Source organism: Otolemur garnettii, unplaced genomic scaffold (assembly GCF_000181295.1).
Source record: "Otolemur garnettii isolate 467f Iridium unplaced genomic scaffold, OtoGar3 scaffold00001, whole genome shotgun sequence".
Taxonomy (NCBI): Eukaryota; Metazoa; Chordata; class Mammalia; order Primates; family Galagidae; genus Otolemur; species Otolemur garnettii.
The window spans coordinates 62,767,537-62,794,860 of record NW_003852396.1 but is presented as its reverse complement, the minus strand read 5'-3'; the positions used below and the strand labels follow the sequence as shown (position 1 = coordinate 62,794,860).

The following is a 27,324-nucleotide window of genomic DNA, read 5'->3' as shown; positions in this document are numbered from 1 at the left end:
TGGGGACATAATCTCCCAGGTCAAAACTCCTCTGTAGAACCCTGTAGTGGCCATCTGGCTACAATAGCAGGCTCAGTCTTTTGAAGCCAAGGGAAAGGGGGAGGTCCAGGACTTTTGAGGATTCAAGCCTAGATGGTGATAGACAATGTTCTAGATAGGCACAGCCACTGCTCTATTTTCCATTGTAAAACATCTTTCTGACCACCTAAGAGCCAGGCACATCTGGGAATAGGGCAATGAACAAGAGATCCATGCTGTCTCCTAAAGTTATAGATAATCATGCTCCCAGACTATGCTAAGTATGTTACATTTGCTCGTTTAACCTTGACCTCTCAGCTGTGAGCTAGGTGATGTCATGTTCATTTTATAGACGAAGACGCTGAGGCTCAGAAACACTACGCAATTTGCTCAAGGTCACACAGCGAGAAAGCTGCACAGTCTGACTAGTTCCAGACAGTGGAGCCACAGTGGGTAGGAAACGGGGAGCAAAAACGAACGGGGGAAAACAGGTATCAGTCACCGTGACTACTACTCAGCCAGGCTGTCTTAAAAAAAACTTTTTATGACAATTCTTTAAACAAAAGAGGAAGAAAATCAAATAATTTAGAAGTCTTGGTGACATCTGGGGGCACAGCTTCAAAGGCCTCAAATAAATCATGAATGTCAGCGAGAGGACGCAGAGCAGAGTGGCTGCATCACATGCTCACGGTGCCAAGAGCAGGCTGACAAAATAAAATACTTGACAGCGTGCTCTCCGGGTTGTTAACAGCATCTGAAAATCTTTCCAGATCAGCAGATTTTCTAGACAGCTGCCATCCACTCTGGGGAGCCTGTCAGCCATCGATTAATTCCCGATCAATGAGAAACCAAATGACAGCAAAGAAACCGGCCTGATCCGGGTAGGTTGCGGGTCTGAGGTCAAAGGCAGTCTCCTTCCTGGCGGAATTCAGACCCAGGGACAGGGAGAGAGAAGGAACAGAGAAACGGGGGAGAAGAGGAGCTATCCAAGGATGGAAAAAAAGAAGGGAGCGGGTCAGACAGACGGTCTGGCCTGAAGACAGGATGTGCCCCTTGGAGAGGGACGTGTGGTGGAGCCCAGGAGGCAGCTGCTTGAGGTCACTGGGTGATCAGTTTGTCCATGATGGAAAATTTTGTCTCAAATGAGGTAACCATTAAGATGCAAATGGATGTCCTTTAACACAGGTGCCGAGAAAATGAACCAATAGGAATTGAATGGGAAGCCACAGAGCAGATTCCCAATTACCTGAAATAGGTTTGCACAGGAGGGAAAAGTAGGGTGCAAAGGTGGGTAATAGCGAGCTCTTGGGTCAATTGCGTTTGGGAAACAGCAGTTAGACAATGAGAACTGGGTTTCTTTTCATGTCAATGAGACTTCTCCAAACCTCTTATGATTTCCAGGAGTGGGACAATGTCTCCCAAATTCATGTGACCACAAGTGGAACTGCATGTAGATTTAGGGCTACCAGGAACATGCCTCAGGAAAATTACTCAGATGTTAAAGGAACTGAAATGACAGGGTCTCAGACACCCTTTGGCTGTGTCACATGGCATCTACTCATCTCTTGGACACTAAAGGTGGGTCACCAGTTACCTGTCCTGCCTTCCCCTCAGTTCAGGGACACCAGTGATTGTGGTATTGTAGATACATTCTTCAAATTTAAGTCCGACAGAGGTTTAAAGGTGTGACTGACTTTCAGTGGGTGTGGCACTGTGATCAATAGAGATATTGTGATCAGAGATATTGTGATCAATATCGGGACTCCTGAAGAATGCCAGAGGTGTGAAGGAATGTTCAAAGTCAAGGCTTCGCTTTACGGGAGAGGAACAGAGGCTGAGAAAGTCGAGTGGCTTTAGTCAAAGTCTCTGGGACACCTCCGAGGGGGAAACACCACAAGAACCCGAGCCTCTGACCCACCTCCTGCTGAAGGTGCCATGTCCTCAAACATAAGAGAAGCAGTGTCCCGGGGCTGAGGGAGAGGCAGGGAGTTCCACCCTCCCATGGCTGGCCTGCCTCTTGTTGGTCTAGGATGACGCCTGCACATTATTTATCCTGTAAAAGAAACATTAACAAGCAAAGCAAGCAAGAGATAGCCCCTAGGGCAGAAGGTAAATGATTGCCCACCACTAGAGCAAATAAACAGGCGTGGGACTGTGTTCCTCCTCTCTCCCTTTGTTCAAAAAGCAGAGGGGAAAAATGGCCAAAAGGGAGCATTTAGGAAATGGGTCACTAGGATTGTGAAGGGGGTTGCTCCACTTAGCTATTCAAAATGTGTCCTGCAAATGAGATCATGTACCTGGTAACAGAGGTACATTTGCAACAACTTTACGGACAGATCCAAAAATAGATAAACCAAGGTAAAGCAGAGGGAAGCCTCACTCAGCGTCTGGGTGAGGGTGAGCTCTTAGGCTTCTACAGATGAGCCAGCAGAGCCAGCAAGAGGTCTGGGTGAGTCCCAGATACGCCCACAGCAACTGGAGTCAGGGTGCGTGGACAGAAATTTACATGGAATTTACTCGCCTTGCCTGGCAATAAGCTTTGGCCCCTCCTGGACCCATATGCTTTCCCAGCGCTTTCCACAGCGATGCTAGGTGGCATTTACCCACTTTGGAAGTATATACTCAACAGGTATTTACTGTGGGCCTACAGTGTGCGAGGAGGCCTTGTTTTCTGAAGTGGTGACATAGCATCGGCAAACTGGGCGCTCCTGCATTCAGGAGGCATGCGCTGGGCAAGCACCTCCACCAAAGGAGTACCTCCCTGAAGCCCCCAGAACCCTAAGTTGTAAGAATTACTATCCCCTTTGCTGAGGATTGGGAGGTTCAGTGCCAGGAAATAACTTGCCCCAAACACACAACAAATGGCAGAGTCAGGACTGGAACCCAGTGAGCAGGAGCCCAATGTCTTCATTTGTAAGCCCTAATCGTCCCTGCCTCACTGGACGACAATGACCTGATGGTGCCCTTGACTTTCAAGGCTCCCTCTCCCCCTTTCCTGGGAGTCCTCAAGACCACCCCCAGATGTGACGATTCGCCGTGAGGACTCAGCATCCTATAGCTGTACTCAGGGGTACAATTTATTTGAAGGAAAGGACATAAGGCAAAGTGAGCAACGGAAAAGGTGCACGGGGTGAAGTCTGGGGGGACCAGGTGGTGTGGGCTGTCCAGGGTCCTCTCCTAGTGGAGTCACATAGGATGCACTTAACTCCCCTACCCATGGGTGGTGACACACCTGTGAAATGTTATTTATCAGGGAAACTCGTTAGAGCCTCAGTGTCCAGGATTCTACTGGGGGCCGCTCACATGGGCAGCCTCTGCATATCACAAGCCAAACTCCAGACTCCGGAGGAGAGCAGCTGGTCCATATAAATTACACTGTATAGTTCAGGCACTGTTAGCAGTTAGGGCAGTGGGAGCGTCCCCACATCCAAGTTCCTGACGGCAGCCACGAGCCAACTTTGCTAGGCCTTTCTAAGGATAAGCAGTCCCGACTATCCTAAAAGGGGCCTATTTTAACTTTCTCCTGCACACCATTCTGGTCAGTACAAATGGCCAAAGGAAGGTGGAAATCAACAAAGCCGGAAGGTTAAATGAAACCTTCTCTGATATAAGAATGAGCAAATTCATAAAACAGACTATACTGAGGATTTTGGGGGTGGGTGAGTGAGGCAGGACTGGGTAAGGATGTAAGCGGGGCAGGGTGATTTTATTATAAAGGAGGGTTGAAGAGACAAAAGCATTGTTACCAGCATCAGAGGCCTTAAGGCCTCTGTGACCTTGGCCAAATTACTTAACGTCTCTGGTTTTCTCATCTGTGAAATGAGTTGAGAAGGTTGAACCAGGAAACCTCTAAGGTTCTTTCTGTCTCTGACAGTGTCTGGTTTTATAACTGACGAGATACTTCCTTTAAATGGGAAGATTCCCTGGTGGATTTACAGTATGACAAGTTGCACACAGCTTTCTATAGCAGATGTATGACGCTGTAAGACACATTCACAGATTCTTTAGCTCGAGGGAAGGGGAACGTGTGCGTGGGAGCAGGGAGGGGCATTTCTCAGCTAAGTAGCCAGTTTAGGAGGCATCTAGAAATTCAGCGTCCCTTGATCCTACTAGTTTGTGCCTCACTAAGGAGTAAGGAGTCAGATGGGCTGGTAAGGGAAGTGGCAGCCACAGAAACCACACCGCAGACTCATTAAGGCACGCTTCTGCAAGTCCCCCAGCTGCAGGGGTTGGGGTCCATGCTAAGAAGCCCTCAGGCAGCCCCAGGGATCTGGCCTATCCATATAGAGGTACTAAGAGATAAGGTGGCTTCATTATTTTTTTGCATTATTTTTCTTCCTTTCATTCTGTTTACTGATTTGGAAGCCGAACCTACTTGGTAGGATCCTCGCTCGCGCCAGAGACTCTGCCACACACACTGGCATGTTTAACTGCTGCAAAACAGAACTGAGAATTTTGGCCAAGAAGCATTTATTAAGTTCCATGGAGGTGGAAGATGAATGACGAGCTGGATGGAGGACCCTGCCTGTGCTCACGGGAGTCAGAGTGTCATGGGAAGACAGCAGGCTCGGGAACCAGACCTGAGTTGACAACTGCCCAGTCCCATCATCTCCCAGCTATGTGGCCTTGAGCAAGAAACTTAATATCTGCAGTCTCAGTTTCCTCTCTGACAAATGAAAATGAGAGTCCGCACCTTTCAGGGCTGAAACTATCTATATAAGGGCTGGGTACCATGACCAGCAGCACCGCTCTCCTGTATTCACAAGGTGCCCCTTAGGTTGCAACATACACCACCAACCGTCTGGGTGTAATACATGCTCAGTACGTGGGAGCTGCTACTGTGGTGGCTGGTGGTGCTGCCATGTGGGTAAGTGCTCTAAGAGATGGGTTGGATGGAGCAAGGATGGAATCCAGAGGCTTTCCCAGATGGGACCATGCTTCCCTGAAAGGAGCCATGTGAATTAGAAATGGGAAAACTGGAAACCTTTGGCCTGAGACTGGGGAGGGCATCCCAGACAGAAGGAAAAGTGCGACGGGAAGGTGGGAAACCCAGAAGTGCATACAGGCAGCGGCCAACGGCTCGGATCTCAGAGAACCTTCCAGGTCTGGCAAGAGGCTCGGCTGGATGCTGCTGGCAATGAGGACCCATTCCTTTTGCAGCATAGATAGCCAGACTGTTAGGCTTACAGTTTGAAAACTGTGGGCTGAGGCAGAAAGAATGAGGAGCAGGGGGACCCCTTAGGAAGCTAGTGCCAAGGCAGGAGGTTAAGGAGACTAGGGTCAGGGCATGGCATTCCCCACCCTGCACAAGGAAGCCGGAATAGTGTGCTTGGCCCTGGGATTCTGGAGTCCAAGACGGACACAGCCACTAGGAGGCAACACAGTTCTTCCCTAGACGTGGGACAGGACACACAGCCCCAGGCCAATGACACCCACCTGCAGATTTTTGCTGTTTCTGGGAATGAAAAAGGATCCCCTAACTTCTGCCACATCCTACAGCACCCTCCTACTCCACCGCCACCCCTGCTGGGCCTTATGAACAGAAAAACAAGGCTGGCAGAGGGAAGCTGGCTTCACCCCTCACTCAGCAAGGCGGGGCTGTGGAGGCAGGTGCAGGGCCTCAGTCGGGGCCCCCAGCTCCTAGCCAGGGCTGCACCTGCCCGAGCACTGGCAGAAGCTCCAGTGCTAAGCTCAGAGCCCTCACCCCCACTGGGGTGCTGAGCCCCAGGCCATGGTCTCTGTCCTAACTATTATCTGAGATGAACAAGGAAGGACAGCAGGGTGCTGCGAGCCACGGACCCCAGGCCATCAGCACAGAAGCAGACACTCAGCTCCGACATTTTTAACAAGGAGTAAACAGGAGCTAGGGGCAGACAGAGTCAAACTCCCCGTCGTCCTCACCTCTCACCAGCCGGAGGACGGTGCTGTGCAAGGTCGGCGTCTCAGCCACAGATGGCGGCTGTTGAAGCATCTTTTGAATCATCTGTCTTTTGGGGACCTTACAAATCAGGTTTGTCCCACCCTTTCTAGTGACTACATACTGATATGGTTTTTCCTTTTTTCCTCTTGCTTTTGCCAACTTAATTATATCAGAGACCATGAGAAGCGCTGCCCCTCTCTGCAGCCCTCTCACCCTCGTTCTTTTACAGATTCCACTGGACAGGTTTCATCTCCTTACCTTCTGCACAGAGTCCCCACCCAGTCTCAAGTGCCTGCTCACCCCCAAGAATCTCATAGAAAGGTGCTTTTCCTGCCCTGCCCATGGAGTTAAGTGTTCCCCTTTTCTGCCACATTGATACTCAACAGAACTCACGCGTGAGCCATGTGTCTGCCTGCTCTTCTCAGACTCTGAGCTTCCCCAGGATGTGGCCCAGCTCCTCTCTCTCTTTACAACCCCAGCCTGGTTCACTACAGCAACCAAGAAGGCTGGCTAAATGGCCAGGCGGACAAGGTGGACTGGATGAGGGTCCAATTCACTAACTTTAGGGGCCTCTCCTACCACCACCACCCATCACAAAAGCACTAAACTGAGATATTTCTTCCATTCTTTACCAACAGTTTCTGCCTCCCCAAGCCAAGGGCACCTTCTTCACAGAGCTGGTAATTGGTGGGTGGCTGAAGGCAATGGAATGCGGCATGTCCCTGAGAACTTTGAAGATAGAGTCTGAGAGTCTTGCTGGAATGGAAAGGGCCTGGCCCAGCTCACTGGCCTGCTTCACATATCCAAGCATTACGCAGAGATCCTGAGTCCAAGAGAGAAAACCCAGGGACCACCCTGGTATAATTTGGACATCTGGACCCTCCAAATCTCATGTTGAAACCCGATCCCCAGTGTTGGATGGGGGGGTGGTCTGGTGGGAGACCTCTGGGTCATGGGGGCAGATCCCTCACGAATGGCTTAGTGCCTTCCCCTTGATAATGAGAGACTTCTCACTTTACTAGGTCATTACTAGTTCGTGCTGGAGCTAGTATCTAAGGGAGCCTGGCACTACCTCCTCCTTCTCTTGCTTTTTCTCTTGCCATGTGACAGGCCTTCTCCCCCCACCCAACCCCCCCCACTGCCTTCTGCCCTAATCCGAAGCTCCCTGAGGTCCTCACCAGAAGCAGATGCTGGGATTGTGCTTCTTGTATGGTTCCCAGAATGGACAGCCAAATACACCTCCTTCCTTTATAATCACCCAGCCTCAGGGATTGCTTTATAGCAATGCAAAATGGACCAACCCAGGACCTATCTCCTTCCTCTTCCTGGTCCCCTCTCCAAGCTCCTTCCACCCCCACGTAAACCTCCTCTGACCCTGTGTCTCTATATGCTCCTCGTCAGAACTGCTACCAGACTGAAGCTTTCCCCTCTGGTTCCAGTGGTAAATCGAACTGCCAGAAGCATGTTCCGAATGCAGGCAGCAGGAGAAAAAAGTAAAGGCAGCAAAGTCCCGGTTAGGGAATAGAAAAGCTAATTCTGCCACTAAATGAACCGAGATCCCTGCAGTCACCACGAAAAATAGATTCCGAGTGCACCAATGTGGTTGATTGAGTGTTCACAGGGATCTCCTTCCTGCTTCCAGACCCCTGAAACCACAGGGAGATGTCGAAACACTAATAACACAAGGAAGGTAGCATCCCTGGAATGACAGTTAACTTTCATTTTCTTTTTCTGTATTTTCTAAAATCCTTATACTGGATACATACATTTGTATGATGAAAAAAAAAGAAGCAATAAAAATTTTAATGGGAAAAAAAAATACTAGGTATGACAGACTCAAGCTCCTGGCTTCCCCTCACAACATCCCAGGGCACAGAGAAAGGCTGGTGCTTGCCGTGATGGGAGAGGGCAGAGTTACAGGAGTTTGGCAAGAAGTGAACTGCCGTGTTATTAAAATAAATTTTACCAAAGGCATATGATGGGGTATTTTGAAACATGTATTGTTTTAGGAATTTTTAATGGCTTGAGAATGTGCACACGATACTGTGTGTAGTGGGTCCAGATTGTATCTGTCCCCTGCCTTAAAAGTTACGGCCAAGTTCTAACCCCTGGTGCCTGTGACAATGACTTTATTTGGAAATAAGGTCTTTGCAAATGTGATTGTTTGAAGGATCTTCAGATGAGGTCATCTTTGATTTAGGTTGGACCCTGAATTCAACGAACAGTGTTCTTTGAAGAAGGAGATTTGGGACACACAGGTACACAGGGGAGAAGGCCAGGTAAAGACAGAAGCAGAGAGAACAGGGGAAAAAATGCCACCGATTGCTGGAGGCTGCCAGAAGGTGGGACAGAGCGGGGGGCGACGAACTTTCCCTCAGAGCCTGGGGAAGGCACCCCAATTTTGGACTTCTGTTTCAAACTGTGAGAGAATAAATTTCTGTCATGTTAAGTCACCAAGTGAAGTTACTTCTGGGCTAACAAGACTTGGCAAAGCTATTTTCTGGAGAATGTGCACCTAGCCGTGTGGGTAAGGACACTGGTCAAAGCCACATTCACCTAATGTGTCAGCCTCTTGTGGTTTGTCATTCAGAGCCACCATGGTGGAAGGAGAGGGAGGGACAAGGGCTTGGGTTTCCTTTCTAGCCAGGGAGTTCTCTGTGACTTTCAGACAGAGGAAACAAGGCTACAGAAGGTCACCTGTGGTGCTTAGGGGACAGGCTTCCAGAAGGGATTGGTTTCACAAACTGGCTCCAGTCACCCCTGGCTGACCCCAAGCTGAGACTCAGTTTCCTGATCTGGACAGTGAGATTCCTTCTGTCCATTCATCAGGGCCTATGCACCTGTAAGGTCCAGCACTTAGCACAGTGCCCACCACACAGCAGATACTTAATCCATGTTTCTTACGTGTATTAATGAAAAGGTTGCACCAATATGGCTCCTTTTTCAACTGTACTTAATTCTCGTTGGGGTAGTTTGGCCTCTTATCCTTCAGGTTACGTGAACCTAGGAGGTGGGTTTTCATGTGCTTGCACAGGATTTTCAGATTTTGAATTTTTTCCCCAACATATAAAGATCAGGCTTTCACACAAGAACACCAGCCTCTGACTCCTTTCAATAAACTGGAAAATGCAGCAATGTAGAACGTGCCCCGTCCTTGGCAGTAGTGGGCTGGGGCTGAGTTGGAGGCTTCCCCTTCATGGAGCATGGGCCCTCCAAAGTGCACGAATTTCACCTGACTGGCAACACTGCTACGCGCCTGCCTGGCTTCTTTTAGACATTTGTCCTTGAGACTCAAAGTGCAGGAAGGAGGAGGTGGAGCAGGACATGGGTTCCACATACACCACGGATCAAGTAACCAAATCCTCATCAGCCTGGACTAAAGAGCTAAGACGTCCTGGAGGTTGAAAACCAACATTCAGAGTTAATGATGAGCCAGGTTTAAGGTGGGCAGGGGAACAGGCTGTACCAGATAAGAATCCCACCTCCAGATTCCACCGGCAGCTATGCAACAGCACGTGAGCACACATCCCAGACAGACGGCGGGATGACAGAGCAGGCACAAACAGACAGATGGAGTTTCTCGTGTCTGCCTCTTGTCTAGCTCACTTAACAAATCCAGTGGGGATGTCTGAACCAGGTCTAGACTGCAGCCCGTCCTTTCCTCAGAGTAAAACCACCAGAGAAAGGTCACAAACCAAGGGGCGCTCCCAGTGTGTTACTGCCTTCAGAGGTCCCTGACACAGGTCCACAGGGGCTGCTAAGCATGGGACCGTCTGCCTAGCAACCCCAGACGCTACCTGGGTGGTTTCCCTGCTCAAAAGTAAAGAAGGGGGCAGCGCCCGCAGCTCAGTAAGTAGGGCCCCCGCTACATACACCCAGGCTGGCGGGTTCAAACCTGGCCTGGACCAGCTAAAACAACGACAATTGCAACAACAAAGAAATAGCCAGGCGTTGTGGTAGGGTGTCTGAAGTTCCAGCTATTTGGGAGGCTGAGGCAAGAGAGTCGCTTAAGCCCAAGAGTTTGAGGTTGCTGTGAGCTGTGACACCATTTTGAATTTTTTGGGCGATAGCTTGAGAGTCTTATCTCAAAAATAAAAAAAAAAATAAAAAAAGAAGGGTTGGGGGGTTGGGAGGTAAGCATTAGAGGCTTATTTTTCTCAGAAAATGGAACACCGTAGCCCCTGTACTCCTGTCTGAGATTCAGGGAAAAGTCCCAATTACATGGCTAAAGAAAAAAAAATCTCTGATATGGCAATTTCACAGAGCAGATCAATACTGCAGCTTAAATGAGAATTTACTGCCTTTGGAAATGCAGATGAGGCTATGCTCTGTATTCTAGCCTGCCTTCTGCTCAGCTGTTGGGCTGACTTCTTGACCCTGCCTGCTCCAGCCGGCTACCCCTTCAGGTAACAGTGAGCCCTCTGCAGAGCGTGCCCGTCTCCGTGGGCGGGGGCACCTGGCGCAGTCCATGTGTTGCCATAGAAACCACGATCTGAACATGCCCTTCATCTGTATGGGTTGGCTGACAGCCCTTCCTCCACTATCCCTGTCTCCTGTTATTCACAGATGACCTCTTACCCCCACCCCACTCCACCCAACTCTCCTATTCTGGGCACCGCATACACCATGGCCTGCGAACATGTATTAGAGTTTATCAGATCTGCTTCAAAGAATGTGACTCCAGAAGATCAAAACCTGGGCCTCGGGACAGGGACAGGCCTGTGGGTTTCCATTCAGGCAGCTGTGTCCGTTTTCCTGGAAGGAAGCATCCGCTCCCACATCCTCCCCAGCCTTCCGAGACGAGACGCACATAAAAATTTGATTCCTGCTTTCTCTTTACTTTTATCTCTGCTGGGTGCTCTGGGGAGTTTTTACAAAACAAACGAACATGAACTTCAAGGTACAGAGAGTGTAAATCACTGCAAACTCTCCCAGGCCTCCAAATGCTACAGAGCTACTTAGCTAAGGACCAAAGAAAATCCCGACAGGTGATTATTTTTATTAAATAAACACTACCCTGCCTTTGCATGCTGTCCTAGTTGACAGAGCCCCTTCCCATGGATTACGGCCATCAGAGCCTCATGACAGCCTGCGCAAGAGACAAAGCCAGTACCATACACAGATCCACACAGGGAGGAGCTATTAATAATAATAAAAAAAAATACAGAAAAATGCTAGGGGGCAAAATAAGCTCACAGCACCCAGAGTTAAAACTAGCTAGGATTTTGTCACATACCCACTATTTGCACATTTCCAGCGTGAAGAAAGGTATCTCCTTCACACAAATACCTTTACGATAAGGTGAAGGACTCCTACCCCATCCTGCCCACCCCGTACTTCCCCCCCAACCCCAGCTCTAGGTCGTCATTTTCTTCAGTTTGTTCCACAAACTTAAACTCCATTTTTTAGTACTTTATAGATATAATTATATCTATAATTATTATTATATCTATAATCGGTAATAGTCTCGGTTTGCACATGCTTTTAAAGTATATTACCCAGCAACATCCTGCTCTTTTTAAAAATTCATGCGCCGCATGGTATTCTATCCTGTGACTGGTCTAATCCCCTAGAGATGGACATTTAGAGGGTATGAAATGTTTTCACCATTCCCAACAACAGGACAAGAATCTCCCGACTCACATCCTCTTCTCCACATGGGTGGGATTTTCTGTAGTGTGCGAAGGGCCCTTGCTGTTGGGATTGGCCTTGCCCTGTCCTCTAGAAAGGGGGAGCATCTCTTCCCAGGCTCAGGGTTCACTGGATTTTCTCTTCTGTGAACTGCCCAGGTCAGTGTTCGCGGAGAACAAGTACGCCACATTCAGAAGTAGCAACTGCAGCTTTCCCGGGCAAAACCAATCTCCCCCCTTCTCCTGCTCATCGCTACTGACTGTTCTTTTCATGGCTGCCAGAGGGAATATTTACTTTTCCTCTGGTATGGAGCGTAGCCCAGTAAGAGATATGTCATTTTTCAGAGTATACCTAAGAATGTCAGGCTGACCCACTCTTGACACCGCCTTCCGGGCGATGGCACAAGAACCAACCAACCAACCAACCGACTAGTGCCCAATTCTAAAATTATAGAGCAATCATTTCAGCTGGATCCTTGCTGCTTTCTGGAAGGAAAGAGCTTGTCACCCCCTTTTTTTTTTTGCACTCGTTCTTCCAATATCCATTCTCAAAGGGCACTCCAGCTCTCCCTTCATCCTCACCTCCTAGACTGGCTGCACTGGACCTCCTAAACCCCAGACAGGCAGAGACACCAGCTGTCTCCTCACTGATCTCCTGGACCTGGCAGGGTTGAGGGATTTAGTGCACAGGGTGCAGGCTTGTACTCAACAGCTGCGTGACTATGGGTAAGTTACTTACCCTCTCTGAACCTCAGATATCTTCCCTGTTAAAATGAGAGTTATAAAGATTAGAGAAAATATGCATGAAATGATTTAGAAAATATCATGCACTCAGTCCATGGCAACCGAAAACAAGCTGAGAGGCCCTAGTTAAAAATCACCACATCAAACAAGGATCTGCTCCGTGGAGACACAGAGACGTTACAATGGCGTCCAGATTCTTTAGCGGTGAGAGCTTGGTGGGGAGACAAAATGAACACACACATATGCAGACCAAAGTCGGGATCATCTCTAACTAACTGATGCATCGCGGGCTGGGACTGAAGTCCTTATGGAGGAATTGTGATGTGAAGCTAGGTCTGGCCCCCTAGGGAACATCTGAAAATGTCTTAGAGACATTTTTGGTTGTCACAACTTTGGGGCAGGGGTGGCTCTGGTATGGGGCTAAACAGCCTACAATGCAACAAAGAATTAGCTAGTCCAAAAGTCACTAGTGTGAGGTTGAGGGCCCCTGCGTCAGGCCACAGAGAGCTGGCTGGCAGCTCCGAGACAGCAGGGCTCAGAAGTGAGCACAGCACTTTCCTGAGATTGTGAGGACACTTACCTGCCTTAAGCCAAGGCCACAAGCTAGGGGATAACGAGTGGAAGGGGAGCAGGCAAGCAAGGTGCTGGAACAGGTAAATTGTCACGGTCCCTGTTAAATGTAATAACCTGAGGTCAGAGGGAAGCTGCTTTCACTCCCTGCTGGGTTCCAAAGCTGTGTTCTCCAGACACGCAGGACTCAGACCCAGAGAAGGTTAACTGGCAAATACCATCCAGACTGAGGGTTGCCTCACCATGAACCCTCCTAACTCCCCATCCTCTCCACTCCGGAAAGGATCGAATGTTTGGACAACCGCTGTCTTCTAAACCAGAGGCGTTTTCCAAGTGAGATGTGTCAGGGCAGTCTAGTTGCAACATTTATCACCAAAATGCAAGTGTTAAGTACTAATTAATCCGATTCCCATTTTTTTATGAATCATAAACAATTATCACTGCTAAGCCAGACCTTGGATCAGCATGAGAGAATGGGTATTGCTATAAAGCTAGCATGAGTCTGGCTAAAGGCAGAGATGTCTGTGGGTCACCCCCATCCCCCCATCAGTGTGTCTATGGAACCCTAGGGATTTAAAGACCTCGGTTGGAGAATTCCTGATTTGGTCCATCTACCTCATTGTCCCCAAAGCTGAAAGAGACCATTAATAAAAACAAGCACTGATCTAGTCCTGGAGCACAGGCCGGGCCCTGCATTAAGTACACAAGATACCATCATGTTATCATATGGTGTGTGACGTACGTATACATACACATGGGAAAGGAAGGTCCTCTTGCAGTGGGCAGCCAGCTGGCATCACTGCCTGTTTCGGACACGACCCCTCAAGTTGATGCTGCTCAAACACAACAGCTTAAAGGGCGAGGGTACAGTCCCCTGAGTTACGTACGGCTCAGTCAACTCAGTAAAGTCTGACATTTAAAAGTATATGAATACTTTCCTATTATTGAACCTTAAGAAATAATGAGCACAGCTGAGCTAGAGACGTCTGTGCACGCAGACCAAACAGTTACTCATCACGGAAGCAAATAAATATGTAAATGGCTGTTTTTACCTCGGCTCCCTCTGCCTTCATCTCTGCAGCTGGGGAATGCACAGGCAAAAGTATTTCTCAAGAAGTGGATATGGTGGGATTACATTTATCTATTCAAAATATGAGGCTTGCTAATTAGGTCATAATGGTACTCATTTCTCATCCGAATTTGGAACATACATTGTATTGATCTATAATGTTGTCCGCGGGTACGAGGGGCTTATTAATACCAGCTTGGTGCTGCTGAACTGTTTTCATGAACCTTAAACCCTCCTAGAAACCAATTTAAGCGAGCAGTGAGCCAGCCTGCCTGCAGGTGAGGGGGAGGCTGCCACGACTCTGTTTCCACGGGGGCTGCTAGACTTGGCTGCTTTACATTTGGAATCTTTCCCCTGAATTTTGACCTGAGTCTTCAAATTATAGAGGATCTGCTGGTCTTGGCAAAAGGAGCCATAGGTAAAATGAACCCGCTGGGTTATGTCATTAGAAGTTGAGTGAGTAAAACCCAAACTTGTAGGTGTTTGAATTGAGCCCTACATTTTACTTGTTTATGTATTTATTGAAACAGAGTTCTGCTCTGTGGAACTATGGTAGAGTGCAATGGCATCATCACAGCTCACAGCAACCTCAAAGTCCTGGGCTCAAGCGATCCTCTTGCCGCAGCCTCCTGAGTAGGGAGGGACTACAGGTGCCTCCCTACAGCTGGGACTACAGGTGCCTGCCAGGACACCTCGCTAATTTTTCTAATTTTAGTAGAAATGGGGCTTACTCTTGCTTAGGCTGGTCTTGAGCTCCTGAGCTCAAGCAATACTCCCACCTCAGCATTCCATAGTGCTAGGATTATAGGTGAGAACATTTGAGCCTGACCTGAACCCTACATTTTAAAAGGTATTCAGGACAAGGAGATAAGTGTTCTGGTTACAGCAGCAGGAAGAGTATCCTTTATTCACACAGCGAAACAGCAAGAGAGGGGTCCCATCACAAATCCCTACTTACTGGCCAACCTCAGTTCAGGTTGCTGGCCAGTGACAACTGAGGCTTAGCACAGCTGAGTTGTGTTCCACTGTCTCTTCTGAATATTTAGGCTGAATTCTGGCCCTCCTACTTGCCAGTTGTAGGGCTTTCAATAATTTAATTGACTTCTCTGTACATGGGTGGTCTCAACTGTGAATGGGGATAACAAGATCTACCTTGCAGAGTTGGAAGGAGTCGGCCTAACACGATACATGTGAAATAACCGGACCCTCCTGGGCACTCAGAGTTTTGTGCCTCAGCTCAATCCTTCTGAGATGGGGCAGCACACTCACTGCAAAACACATTCACAAGGGCAAATCAGCATAGAGTATCCACAGGACTCCAGTGTGCAGGTGATGAACTGGATTATAGGGAAGGAATATCTTATCCTGACAGAATGTACTAGCAAAACCTTAGGAACCAGACTGTTGATGGCATCGATCCATGAGATGCAACTCAAAGAAGTAAGTCTGTGGTTGGGTACTTTTGGGAAATGCCGGATACTATTTCCCCCCACTTAGGAATTTCTAACTTACTCATGTGCATGCAAGGTTCAGAAACATCCCAAAGCAAAGAAGCTTGTTTCACGGCCAGGTGTGACGGCTCACGCCTGTAATCCCAACACTCCGGGAGGCCAAGATGGGTGGCCTACTTGAGCTCAGGAGTTCAACAGCAGCCTAAGTAAGAGCAAGACCCTGGCTCTACTAAAAATAGAAAAAAGTAGCCAGGCATTGGGTGGTTGCCTGTAGTCTCAGATGCTCGGGAAGCCGAGGCAAGAGGATCCCTTGAGCCCAGAAGTTTGAGTTTGCTGTGAGCTCTGCATGATGCCACGGCACTCTACCCAGGGAGACTCAGCGAGACTCTGTCTCAAACAAAAAGGAAAGAAAGCAGCTTGTTTTACTTTGTGATACCCCAGAGTTCTCCATATTTCTTAAATCGTAGAACTTTTCTGGGGGTATGGGTGGGGGGAGACAGCATGGAAAAATTAACAGTGAGGAAGAGAAAGAGGGAAAATCAAGATGAGAAGGAGGCTGAGAGTGGAGGACTGGGAACACCAGAGGGGCTGGGCCAGGAGAGAGCAGAGGCCGGGAGGCTGGAAGAAGCGTCAGTGTTTCCCCCACGTGATGCCCTAGCAGTGCGGGCCAGATGATGCCTCCCGGGTATCCTGAGAGCCCAAAGCATCCACCACTTACTTGCCAACTCTGGGCTCTTCTTTCTACTCCAGATCAAATGACAGATTTTCCAGCAAGATGAGAGGTTCCCAGGAGCAAGTTAAGCATAACTGTAACCGAATGAGCCCACGAGGGAATGAACGGCTGATGCCCTCTCTCAGTGAGGTCAGCAGCAGAGGCCCCGTGCGGCTGCCACTGCAGTGATCCCAGACTGAGAGGCTCGGCCTTGCAGACACCACACTGCCGCCTCCTCCGTGATAGGAGAGGAGGCCCCAGAGAGCTCTCTGAACAAAGACATCTCATTTCCCAACCACCATTAAGATAATATGGAAAATTCCCTCTCAGAGCTTCATACGTTTGGATTAAGAAATCGCTTCTTTCAGACAAGCAAATATTACAGACCCCATGGAGGGAGAATCGTGATTGAGCAGCGTAAGACATGATGGGAAAAATAGGATTAAGAGAAGTCGATTTTTTACGGGAACCGATAAAAGTGCTTATTAATATTGTTTGTTCACCTAACAACAACAGACACGGCGTATTAAGAAGACAGTCAGCGGCATCTGACACCTCTCAAATTGCAATAATGAGAACTGTATAGTGCGTTTCAATTTATGATCCCCCCCCTTTCTGTTCACTGGAAATGCCTCTGGATGTCCTTCCTCATACCTTCCATCAATCGCTGCTGTTAGAGTTTACCCTATAGGAGGTAACATGCAAACAAACTAAGGTTTTCCCCTGTGTCTGGTCGTCCGTCCAAATAAATGTCTGACGCCTTTCTGGTTTTATCTCCATTCCAGGGATATCTGATCCACAATTCTCCAGGTTGGTGGCTGCCACGGCAGGGCCCTCTAGCTGTGTGTGTTTAAGGGCCACAGACAGTTGCTAAGACCGACAGTGACCCCAGCCGAGACTCATGTTGCTGTTGTGTCCTACTATCTGTGCCCTCCCTTCCCCTGCCCTGCCGACAAGTCTCTGATGGTCAGGAACAGGGCTGATGACACCAGATCTGAAGATACACAGGGTGTTGAGTTAGGTTGTTGTCATGGTCTTACGGTTGATGTGGATGCACCACCCGATGTCTACGCCTGCCATCCAAGAGGATTTGCTTATTTATGTTCAATTTGAAGATGTCCGTGATGCCGAAGATGCTTTACATAATTTGGACAGAGAGTGGATTTGTGCATTTCAAACTGAAGTACAGTTTGCCTGGGGGATTGGAAGGCACCACGTCTGTCGTATGAAAGCCAAGAAAGGGAGGAATGTGGCCTGCTCATCATGCTATGATGACGGTGATAAGATATAGGCATTCCAGAAGCTGAAGTTAGGAGAGAAGATCAAGAAGCCAGTCTTCTGATTACAACTAGAGAAAATCTTCCTAGAAACAGCACATGGACTGGAAGACCACAGCGCAGCAGGAACTGTCCCACCAATGAAAGATTCAAACACAGAAATCGATCTTTTCCAAGATCTAAACCCAGTTCAAGATGGCAGTCCAAGTTCCAACCCAAGAAAGAAAGGAAGACAAAATCTAGGTCTGCATCTCACACCATCAAAGCAGGCGGTCATGCACACACACACACACACACACACACACACACTCTGTTTTTCTTTTTTCTCTTCTCTAACTCCAAAACTGGTTACCAAGATGTATTCCCCAATAAGTGACAGTGAATATGCCAAAGAAACCTACATTTTCTGTGTTCAGCTCTCTTTTGTAAATAGGTTTGCCAAACCGACACTTAATAGCTTAATATGGAGTTCATATTAATCTCACCCTGTCTGAGCTTCAAAGGGACAAACTGTTCTGACTGTTAATGAAATAAATTTCAGCTGCAAGCTTCCAAGGGCTCAGAGCTGGAAAAAAAAAAAAGCCAGCTGATCCAAAAAGACAAACATCTCCTTGGTGTTCTTTTAAAGCCATTTGGGTTTTATAAAGCTTCCACCCAAAGCGGGGAAAATCCAGCTGCCTCAGCCCAGCCGGCACAAGGCCCCACAGACGCTAGATGGCGCCAAAACACGCCCCAAATGAAGACCACCTACTGCCTAGGTGGCTCTGGTCCTTCACCCAGCAGAGCCCAGGCCGCAGGTGGGTTCAATAAAGCAGGATGTGAGGTACAGACTATGCAAACTGGAATAAACAACCCAACCATCGGGAGCTATAAAGAGTGGCTGAGGAAGTAATATTATATGCTTGTTTTTAACCTTTCTGGACCAAATTAATACACCCAGGTATTCTTTTCCAGAGTTCAAAAAGCAGATCATCACCAGAACATGAACACATTTAACACTGAACCCTGCACTTAAAAATGGCTTACCTGGTAGATTTTATGTTATGTACATTTCACCAGGACATAACAGGGATGGCATGTCCAGCCATAAAGAATAAGCATAAAAATGCAGTCAGTTACCTAATCTTTTATTTTACTACAATGTCTTCCAGGCTCAAAGCAACTAAAGAAGTAGTTGCTTTACAAATGGGCTAGTTCCAGGACTCCGCCAGGCACTTCATGCTTCTGCCCACTATGAAAACCTCACCTCATATAAATACCAACCTCCCCTGTCTGCGAAAAGCCTCTGAAGCAGGTTATTCTCAGGGAGAGAAGGTCCTGCACCGCAAACTAGCTGGCTGATGCATATCCTCAAGTTTCGCTGTCTGCTTGGCTGTGATTGATTCACTTGTGCTGGGAAGGAAGGGAGCTGCGTTCAGACTCCTTGCTGGTGGTGGGGAGAGAGCTGGGAGAAGGCAGTGATCTTCAGACTAATGCACCTTGGCTTAGATTCCAGGAAGAAGTCAGGTGAGGGCCTCCTGGAGAGGCCAGGGCTGAGCTGGGTACCAGGTAGAGGCCTCTGGCCAACCACAAGGGCAGGATGGAGACGCCAGAGTCCTAAGAATGACGGAGCCAGTTCCTGAGAGAGACGGATCGCATGTACTGGCCTCGAACCAGGAGAGAGAGCTCTGGCCAGATTCCAGATTCCAGAGCTGGCTCCTTCTACAAGAGTAGACCTGGGCGAGTGTCTGAGCCTTGGCTTCCACCCCTGCCCAGTGGGGATGATAACAGTAACAGCTGCTGGACCCGCTGCTGCGAGTACTGCGTGGGCTGATCTGTGCAAAGGCCCTGACATTAGCACAGTGCCTGGCACGGAGCAGGTGCTCACACTGGGGCTGGGAAAGGCAGAGGTGGAGGAATCTTAGGGAAAAAACAGGGAGCCGTCATCGTCTCTGCTGGGGTGACTGTGCATAAAACTGGCACAAAACTGGCACCAGCTGCCCTACCCTGTGAGTCAGTCGTTTGGGTAAAGCAGCATCTCCTCAGCCTTCTGCTTTCCGAGCTTCCCTTATCACCCTCTGATGGCCTCCAGCTGCCCTGGGCATCAAGGCCTGGATCGTAGTGTCTGAGACCCAGTCCCACCTGACCCACAGACACTTCCAGACCAGGCCCTCCACACTGCCCCTCTTCATTTGCAGGTTCTGTGTTCCCTTTTCTCTACTCCCCACCCCATGGGCCAGTCCCTCCACCTCTCCCTTCCCCTCAGACTCCGACTCACCCTTCAGGCCTCAGCTCAATGCCCCTTCCTCAGGGAAGCCACTGTGCTCATCTTGTGCCCTCTGTGAACCACCATACTAGAAATTGCTTGTTCACAGCCCGTCTCCCCACTCCACAGTGAACTATGAGGTGCGGTCTCAGCACATCAAAGTCAGCCATTACTGTTACCTAGTCAACAAATACTGACTCAGCACCTCCCGAGTCCCAGGCCTTGTTCTTGAGGATATAGCAGTGCAAACAAATAAAATGTATCAGCTCCATCTTATGGGGGGAGACCAAGAAGGAACAGGAACGAATTTAAGCATAATGTATATCAACGGTGATAAAGAATACAGGGAAAAGTAAAGCAGGAGGGGGGAAGATGCCATTGGATGGAAGGGAGACAGAAAAGGTCTCCCTGAGTGAGGACCCAGAGGAGGCAGGCGCATTCTGGGGGAAGGGATGCTCCAGGCGGGTTTTAGGACCAGCAAGGAGGCCTGGGACAGAAGTTTTGGCTGGGATGCCTCCTTCCATGCTCTGGCTGCCTTGCTGTGATGGCCAATCCCCATGGCCTTTCTGTGTCCCCCTGGAGAGCCTGGGACAGGAGCTGGTGCAGAGAAGGATTTACAAAATCTGCACCCAGAATACTGCATGGGACGCCCTGTAAGACTGGCTTCAATGCTGGCTCACCCCTCCCCACGGACACTGGAAAAGAACCGCTCTTGGCTCCTTGTTCATCTCTCAGACGGGCCAGGGACAGGCTTCTGGAAATGATGGCTGCGAGGGTGGATTTGACAGGACATCCCAGACCACACACCTCTGCTCCACGTTAGAGTCAGCAAAATCGCAGGTCGCGCTGGCTGCAGCCTCGGCCACAGAAGTTCACCAGCCAGATTCTGTGGTTTTTATTTTTTGTTTTATTGGAGACTTAGACAGAAAACGGCTAATACCATTTTGGTCAGAAGACGGCAGAGAACTAATCCATATACTACACTCTTCTAAATTAACCTTCTCGCACATGACCAGGACATTAACCCCTGGGAAGGTCCATTAAATCTCTCCAGCTGAAGGCAGGGGAACGGCTCCCTCACCATCATCCCCTCTGCATCCCCCCAAACATCAAACCTAGAGTGGAGTCCTGTTACACCTACCTCCCTAACACCTCTTCCATCTGCCCACTTCCCTCCTTTGCACTGGGGAGGTCACCACCCTCATTCGTTTGGACCCCCAGCTGAGGTCTCTGCATACTAACCTCCGCCTCTGCCCATCTCTGTTTCATCACAGCTAGAGTGGTTTTCCTAAGTGCACATCTGATTGTATTTGTGCCCTGTGGGCTACCCCCTGCTTTTGGGATAAAGTCCTACTCCCCTGCCCCAGGGCTGCTACTGCCCGTCATTAGGGAACCCTCTGGAATCTCCATCTACAGGCCCCAGGGACAGGATTCCTGCACAGTGGTTCAGGAAGCTCATTTGTCAAAGTGCCCAGCACAGGGCTGGCCAGAGGAATCTGCTCTTATACCATGAGATGGACCAACATGCTCCAGCTAACAGGAGGCAGAGGAGCCCCATCTCACTGGGACCCATTCCTACAGGACGGGTGTTTATACAGATGCTGAGTAAATGTTTGTCTAGACATTGTACCACACACAGGAAACTAATTCCTTGTCTTTCAATTCCCATTCTGAGTTTAACTGCAAGTTATATAATTGCTTTACATTTTTATAGACAAATCTCTGCCACCACTATACAATGGTTGAGTTATGAGCCCCTGGCCCCCGGATGCCTCAGATCAGCTAGTGTGAGGCAGCTCCTGTCTCCCCAGTGTATGTTCACTAGGGCTGCTCTGGGAAAACAGCTGGAAAAATTTGTGACATATATATCCCTTTGGAAGGGCATTAAAACACCTCAGCTAGCGGATATTTGACCCAGGGAAAGTGAAGGCAAGTGCATATTTTATATACCTTCAGGAGAACACAAAATACAACACTAGGTAGTAGAACAGTGACTTGGAGCATGAGCTTTAGAATCAGGATCAAATTCTCACAAGCTGTGTGATCTTGGGCAGGTTACTTAACCTCTCTGAGCCCTTGCAGCCTGATCTGTAAAGCAAAGATAACAACAGAGTGACTGGTATGACGTGGATGTGAGGAGAAAATGAGAGAAGCTAAATAAAGAATTGAACACAGTAGCTCAGCTATGAAAGCTCTACCCAGGTTCACTAATATTACCGTCATTTTATGTGCTGTGAATTCTGACGTGGAAGCAGGAACTATAGTTAAAAGCTAAATGTCACAAAAACAAGATCACCCCAGCAGCAGCAAACATTCATTGAGTAGTTGCTATGTTCTAGCCTTATTTTAAGAACTTCATAAATATGAATCATTTCTTCCTATAAATAACCTCATGGGCAGGTACTATTATACCTCCATTTTACAGATGGAAAAACTGAGGCATGGAGTGAGTGATTAAGGAGCCAGTCCAGGGTTCAACAGCACATATTGCATAAATTCAAATATATAAGTGCAAAACCCTCTTCCTCTCTCTATTTTCTGATTCTAACTTTCATAATAAAGTAGTTATAATTGATAGTCTTTCAAACCTCTGTTTAACCAACCTCAATTCCATATGTAAATCTGCAGTTTTATTATGTTAGTACTTCATTAACATAAATAATAAAATACATACATTTCTTTAAATCTGCATATTTAGTTCCCGAGTCATTTTCTTGTCTTCTATATTAATATCACAAACTCAGGTGTTCAGGGATATAGATTTTATTTATTTTTCAATGTGTTTCTTTCTTTCAAAACATGAAAGTAAAAAAACATATAAAAGTGATGTGGAAAAAAAGCTCAGTGGAAAAAAAAATGGAAAATGTGTTACATCAGACATAAAATTCACCAATGACCCACCATCAGGGATGACTACGGCCCACATTTTACCGAATCTTCCTCTGGGCTGATCCTGCACAATTTTGTTTATGGAGCTCAGCTTACTGTACATGTGCACTTGGCAGTGGGTTTAACCTGGACACGGTTATGCATGTTCAAATTACTCAGCCATTCAAGACACCTACGGCTCTTACAACATAGATCCTTTGCAGATTGTCACCCCACAGAGTTCTTTCTTCCCAACAACAGAAATTAAAAAGGAAATTAAAGTCACAGAGATGCCAAATAACACCAGGAACGCTGGCGTTCCTGGAGATGGAAAATCAAAGGGCAACTGGGACCACCCAGCATCCCATCATTGCTTATGTGAATGAACTTCCACTAAAAAATCTAAACAAGGCTGACAGCTTTGGTGAATGGCCTGGGCACCAGACTTTGCTGCCCCAGGTGAAGCCAGTCATCACCTGGCTTCTTCTGGGCACCAGCCTCCTGTTTCTGCATCCTGCATTAATGGCCAATGCTCCACCCCTTCCCCGCATGCAGGGATTGGCTGAAATGAGCCTGGCCATGATCTTTGCGATAATTTACTTTCCTCAATGAGAGATCTGCCCATTCTGATTATATTAGGATAAATGTAACCAGTGATTTAGGAACAGGGCACAGGCTAGAGGAGGTAAAGGGTGCCTAGTGAGCAGATTCCCGCCCACAAACTGAAGGTTGATGTGGTGCCCCAAGAGGCCAGCAGAGGTGAGCAGAGGGCAGACAGCCTAGCAGCCAGGAGCAGGCAGGAGAAAGCAATGGAGAGCGGGGGCAGGCAGCTAATGTTTCATGGTGTTCATAGCAGAGCCTGTTGAAGTCTAGGACAGCAGGAGGCAAGGGAGGGGGAGAGCAGGATGCAGGACAGAGCCCTCCACAGAAGACTGGACTGTAAGGCATGGTGGGGCACTGCAGGTGTGGGTCCTAATGCAGAGAACAACTGGGTTTTGTAGCAGATCCAATTCAGCCTCGTTTGTTATGCCTGGCTGGGTCCCAGCATAAGCCTACAGCTTTCTATCAGCTGCCTTCCAAGGGGAGTGACCTTTCACAACAGACCAGGCGGCAGGGGTTGTCAGATGGGACAGAACAGGGGGAAGACCACCAGCCACACCTTCCATATGGTTTGGAATCATCTTGTCCATTGCAGGAGCAAGAAAACACTGTTCTCCATGGGTAGAATTACTGTCCAACTCTACCAAAAGGATTTACAGGATCGCAAAGGGCAACCTTCCAAACCTATTTACCTTATATATACAGTAGTACTGGGTCTGGACTGTTAGGTGCCCAATATGGAGACCAGCACAGGACACAAGAGCAACCTTTTAAACACTGTGTCAGCTCAGAAGGGGAAGTCTTATTCTGAGCTGGATACTGGGGAACAGAGCTAATGAACTCTTCCACAGAACTACTGAGTCCTGTTTCCCCTTCTGCAATGAGAAATTCACTCCTCCATTCAACTGAGCACTGATTCTCTAACATGTGCTAATAACGATAATCTTAATAATATGATGAGAGCAGTTAACATTTACTGAGGACTTCCTGTACTAAACATTTTTATATCTTAAGTTAATTCATTCTACCGAATAACTCTATCATTATCTCTATTTTACAGGTAGAGAAACACAGGACAGAAGGAAGTCATCTGCCTATGGTTACGCAGTCTATAAAAAATGGCAGAGGGCAGCGCCTATGGCTCAAAGGAGTAGGGTGCCAGCCCCATAGGCCAGAGGTGGCGGGTTCAAACCCAGCCCTGGCCAAAAACTGCAAAAAAAAAAAAAGTGGCAGAGCTGGGATTTGAACTCAGGCAGCTGCTTCCAGAGACCTGGCTCTGATGCAGTCCCACTGCCTCCATATACTGGGCTCTGGGTACACACAATGAATAAAACAAGTGCAATCTCTGCTCACATGAGTTTACAGACCAAAGTGGAGACCTACAATGATACACAAACTACAAGTGCTGCTGCTGCTGACGGCCTTGGAAGAAACACCCAGGATGCAGTGATCAAGAATATGAGAGTGAGAGAGGGACATAGTCAGCTTAGACAGATGATGGCGTAGCTGCAATGCCTGCAGGGGTAAGAATTTCAGGTACAGGTAACAGCACCTGCAAAGGCCTCAGGCAGGAAAGAGCTCGGCGAGTATGAGAACTGGTAGGCAGAGCAGCGTGCTGGACAAGGTGGGGACGCCAGAAGCTGTGGATGAAGACAAGCAGCAGTTGGGGGCTTTCAGAGCATGGAGCCTTTGGTGAAGGGCTCAAATTTCGCTGCAAGTGCAGTGAGAGAAATCCCTAAATACTACCTCGCAGAGCCCACTCCGGAGGCCCATGGTTAGGAGAATCACCAGGCTACCTCAAGCTGTGTGACTCTTGTCAAGTGACTTACCCTCTCTGGGCCTCAGCACCTCATCTATAAGATAGAAATAAAGTAATACCTGCACCGTACAGAGTTGCTGTACTTGAAGAATCAGCTATAAATGTTAACGACACCTCGGCTAGCGCCTGGGATACCCTAAGAGATTGCTTTTATGTTACTTGGTAACCTCTGCCCCCTAAAACTCCCAAGTTTTTGCCATGGATTCAGTAGCTTTCCTATTTCAGTGGGGGAGATGAGACTGATAAGGACCGAGCCAAGAAGAAGAAAGAATGAGGCAAAATTAATTTGTGATCAATACTGCTTGTAGCCATTAGGGTGACAGGCACCAGATAAACACATAAATAGAGCTGAAGCCCAGCTTCGCCTGCCAGCTGTTGCCATCAGCTGCCTTCGACGATTATGCAGGCAGACGCATAACCTTTATATAATTAAGCATTCCCTGACATTTTATTTGTGGCTCTTCTTTTTTCTCCCTCCTCCTTTTATTTAGTCTGCTTTCAACTGGGAAAGTCCAGCTGCCAGCTTCCCTTGGATGCACTGACTTACGGTAATTTTGAGTTAAGCTTTATTTTACAGTCTATGTAAATAATGAATCCAGGGCAGACTCGATACCAGCCAGAGTTCGGCTCTTCAAGCTGCAATAGGCCCTTAAGAGTCTGGGTGGTTGGCACAGACCTTCGGGCAGGAGTCAAGGGGGGCTGGCACAGCGCCACCGCATGGTCGGCCTCCTGGAAACAAGACATTTGCCAGGCGAAAGGGGCAGACATTTGTGGCTAAGGCCTATCTCCCTCCAAACTTCACTGTGAGAGGTGCCTGACTGTTCCCAGTGCTTCCCCCTTTCCCACACCGGTGCCCTTGGCAGCGCCACCCTGCTGTCTCTCTCACTAGAACTAGAGTATATATTTCCCTGCCCCATGGATCTTAGACTTGGTCAAGCAACTTGCTTTGGTCAATTGGACAAATAAGCAAATGCTTCAAATATGCTGATGGACCTGGGTTTTTGGACTTCCAATGCTGCCATGAGCAAATCATGCTGTCGGGAGCCCACGGCTCCCAGAAGACGGAGAGACAGGGACAGCAAAGCTGCACCCAAGTCACAGAATGGCGCCCAGCCCGGCCAGGGTCAGCCAACCTATGATGTGGGTTCAACTCTCACGGTGCACAGATGTTACAGTTAAAAACACACAGTGAAAACCGTCAGTCATTCCCTCGCAGGATCTGCTCGGTACTTACTAAGCATCTCGCAGGATCTGCTCGGTACTTACTAAGCACCTCGCAGGATCTGCTCGGTACTTACTAAACATCACACCTCCTAGCAGGGGGCGGGGAGGACACAGGCCTGAGCAGTCCGACAGGAATTGCCTGTTCACATGTTTATCTCTTTCTCTCTTCAAGGGCTGGAGCTGGGTTTTGCTCCTTTTGGTTTTCCAGCACCTAAGACAGTGCCTGCTTAATAAGAATGATAATAGCAACAGCCACACAATGCTGAGTAATTACTGCTCCCATTTATGGAGTCCGCCCAGGTGCCAGGCTCCCTGCGAAGCTCTTTACCAATGTCTTTTCTTCTCATAATGGCAATTCAAGAGATCTTGTTCCCAATTTTCAGATGAGAAAACTGAGGCTTGGGGGGGGGGTCACTTCCTCAGTTCTTAACCCTCACGTGCACAGAGAGAGCCCTTTCCATCCCTGCCGCACACTGAGCCTCCAGTTCCTGCCCCGGTGCGGTTCCGTGGTATCTGCAAATTGTTTCTCCTCCTCCACTTGCTGCCTCCTCTGGCAGCACAGCCCTTCCCTGTCATTTTCTGTTTGTTTGCAGGGCCACCAAAAGCAACTGTCAAATCCTAATGTGCAGGGATGGGGTCACTGGAAGGCAGTCATGAAGAGCCTGGGCTCTGAGGTCTAAGAGTGGGTTTTAATCCTGGCTATTCCATTTACTGAGTGACCTCACACAAATCCCACCCTTTCCCTAAGCCTCATTTTCCTGCCCTGTAAAATGGGAATCGTAGTAATAGAGTCACTTCCTCAAAGGTTTCTGATGAGCACATAAAACGCTACTCAACAGTGCCTGGCATGCAGCGAGTGCCCTGAACGGTGCCTGGCATGTGGCGAGTGCCCTAAAAGGTGCCTGGTGTCCGGCGAGTGCCCTGAACAGTGCCTGGCATGCGGCGAGTGCTCTGAACAGTGCCTGGCATGCAGCGAGTGCCCTGAACGGTGCCTGGCGTCCAGCAAGTGCCCTGAACAGAGCCTGGCATGCGGTGAGTGCCCTGAACAGTGCCTGAGCGAGTGCCCTGAACAGTGCCTGGCATCCAGCGAGTGCCCTGAACAGTGCCTGGTATGCAGTGAGTGCCCTGAACAGTGCCTGGCGTCCAGTGAGTGCCCTGAACAGTGCCTGGCATCCAG

At 48.5% G+C, this 27,324-nt stretch overlaps 1 protein-coding gene and 1 pseudogene across 1 annotated transcript in view; one reads left to right on the top strand and one right to left on the bottom strand.

The window, feature by feature from the left end:
• Positions 1-27,324, bottom strand: part of LDLRAD3 (low density lipoprotein receptor class A domain containing 3) — a 175,254-nt gene that overhangs the window by 61,225 nt on the left and 86,705 nt on the right. The gene's annotated exons all lie outside the window — the stretch shown is intronic.
• Positions 10,827-19,833, top strand: LOC105887843 (annotated as a pseudogene).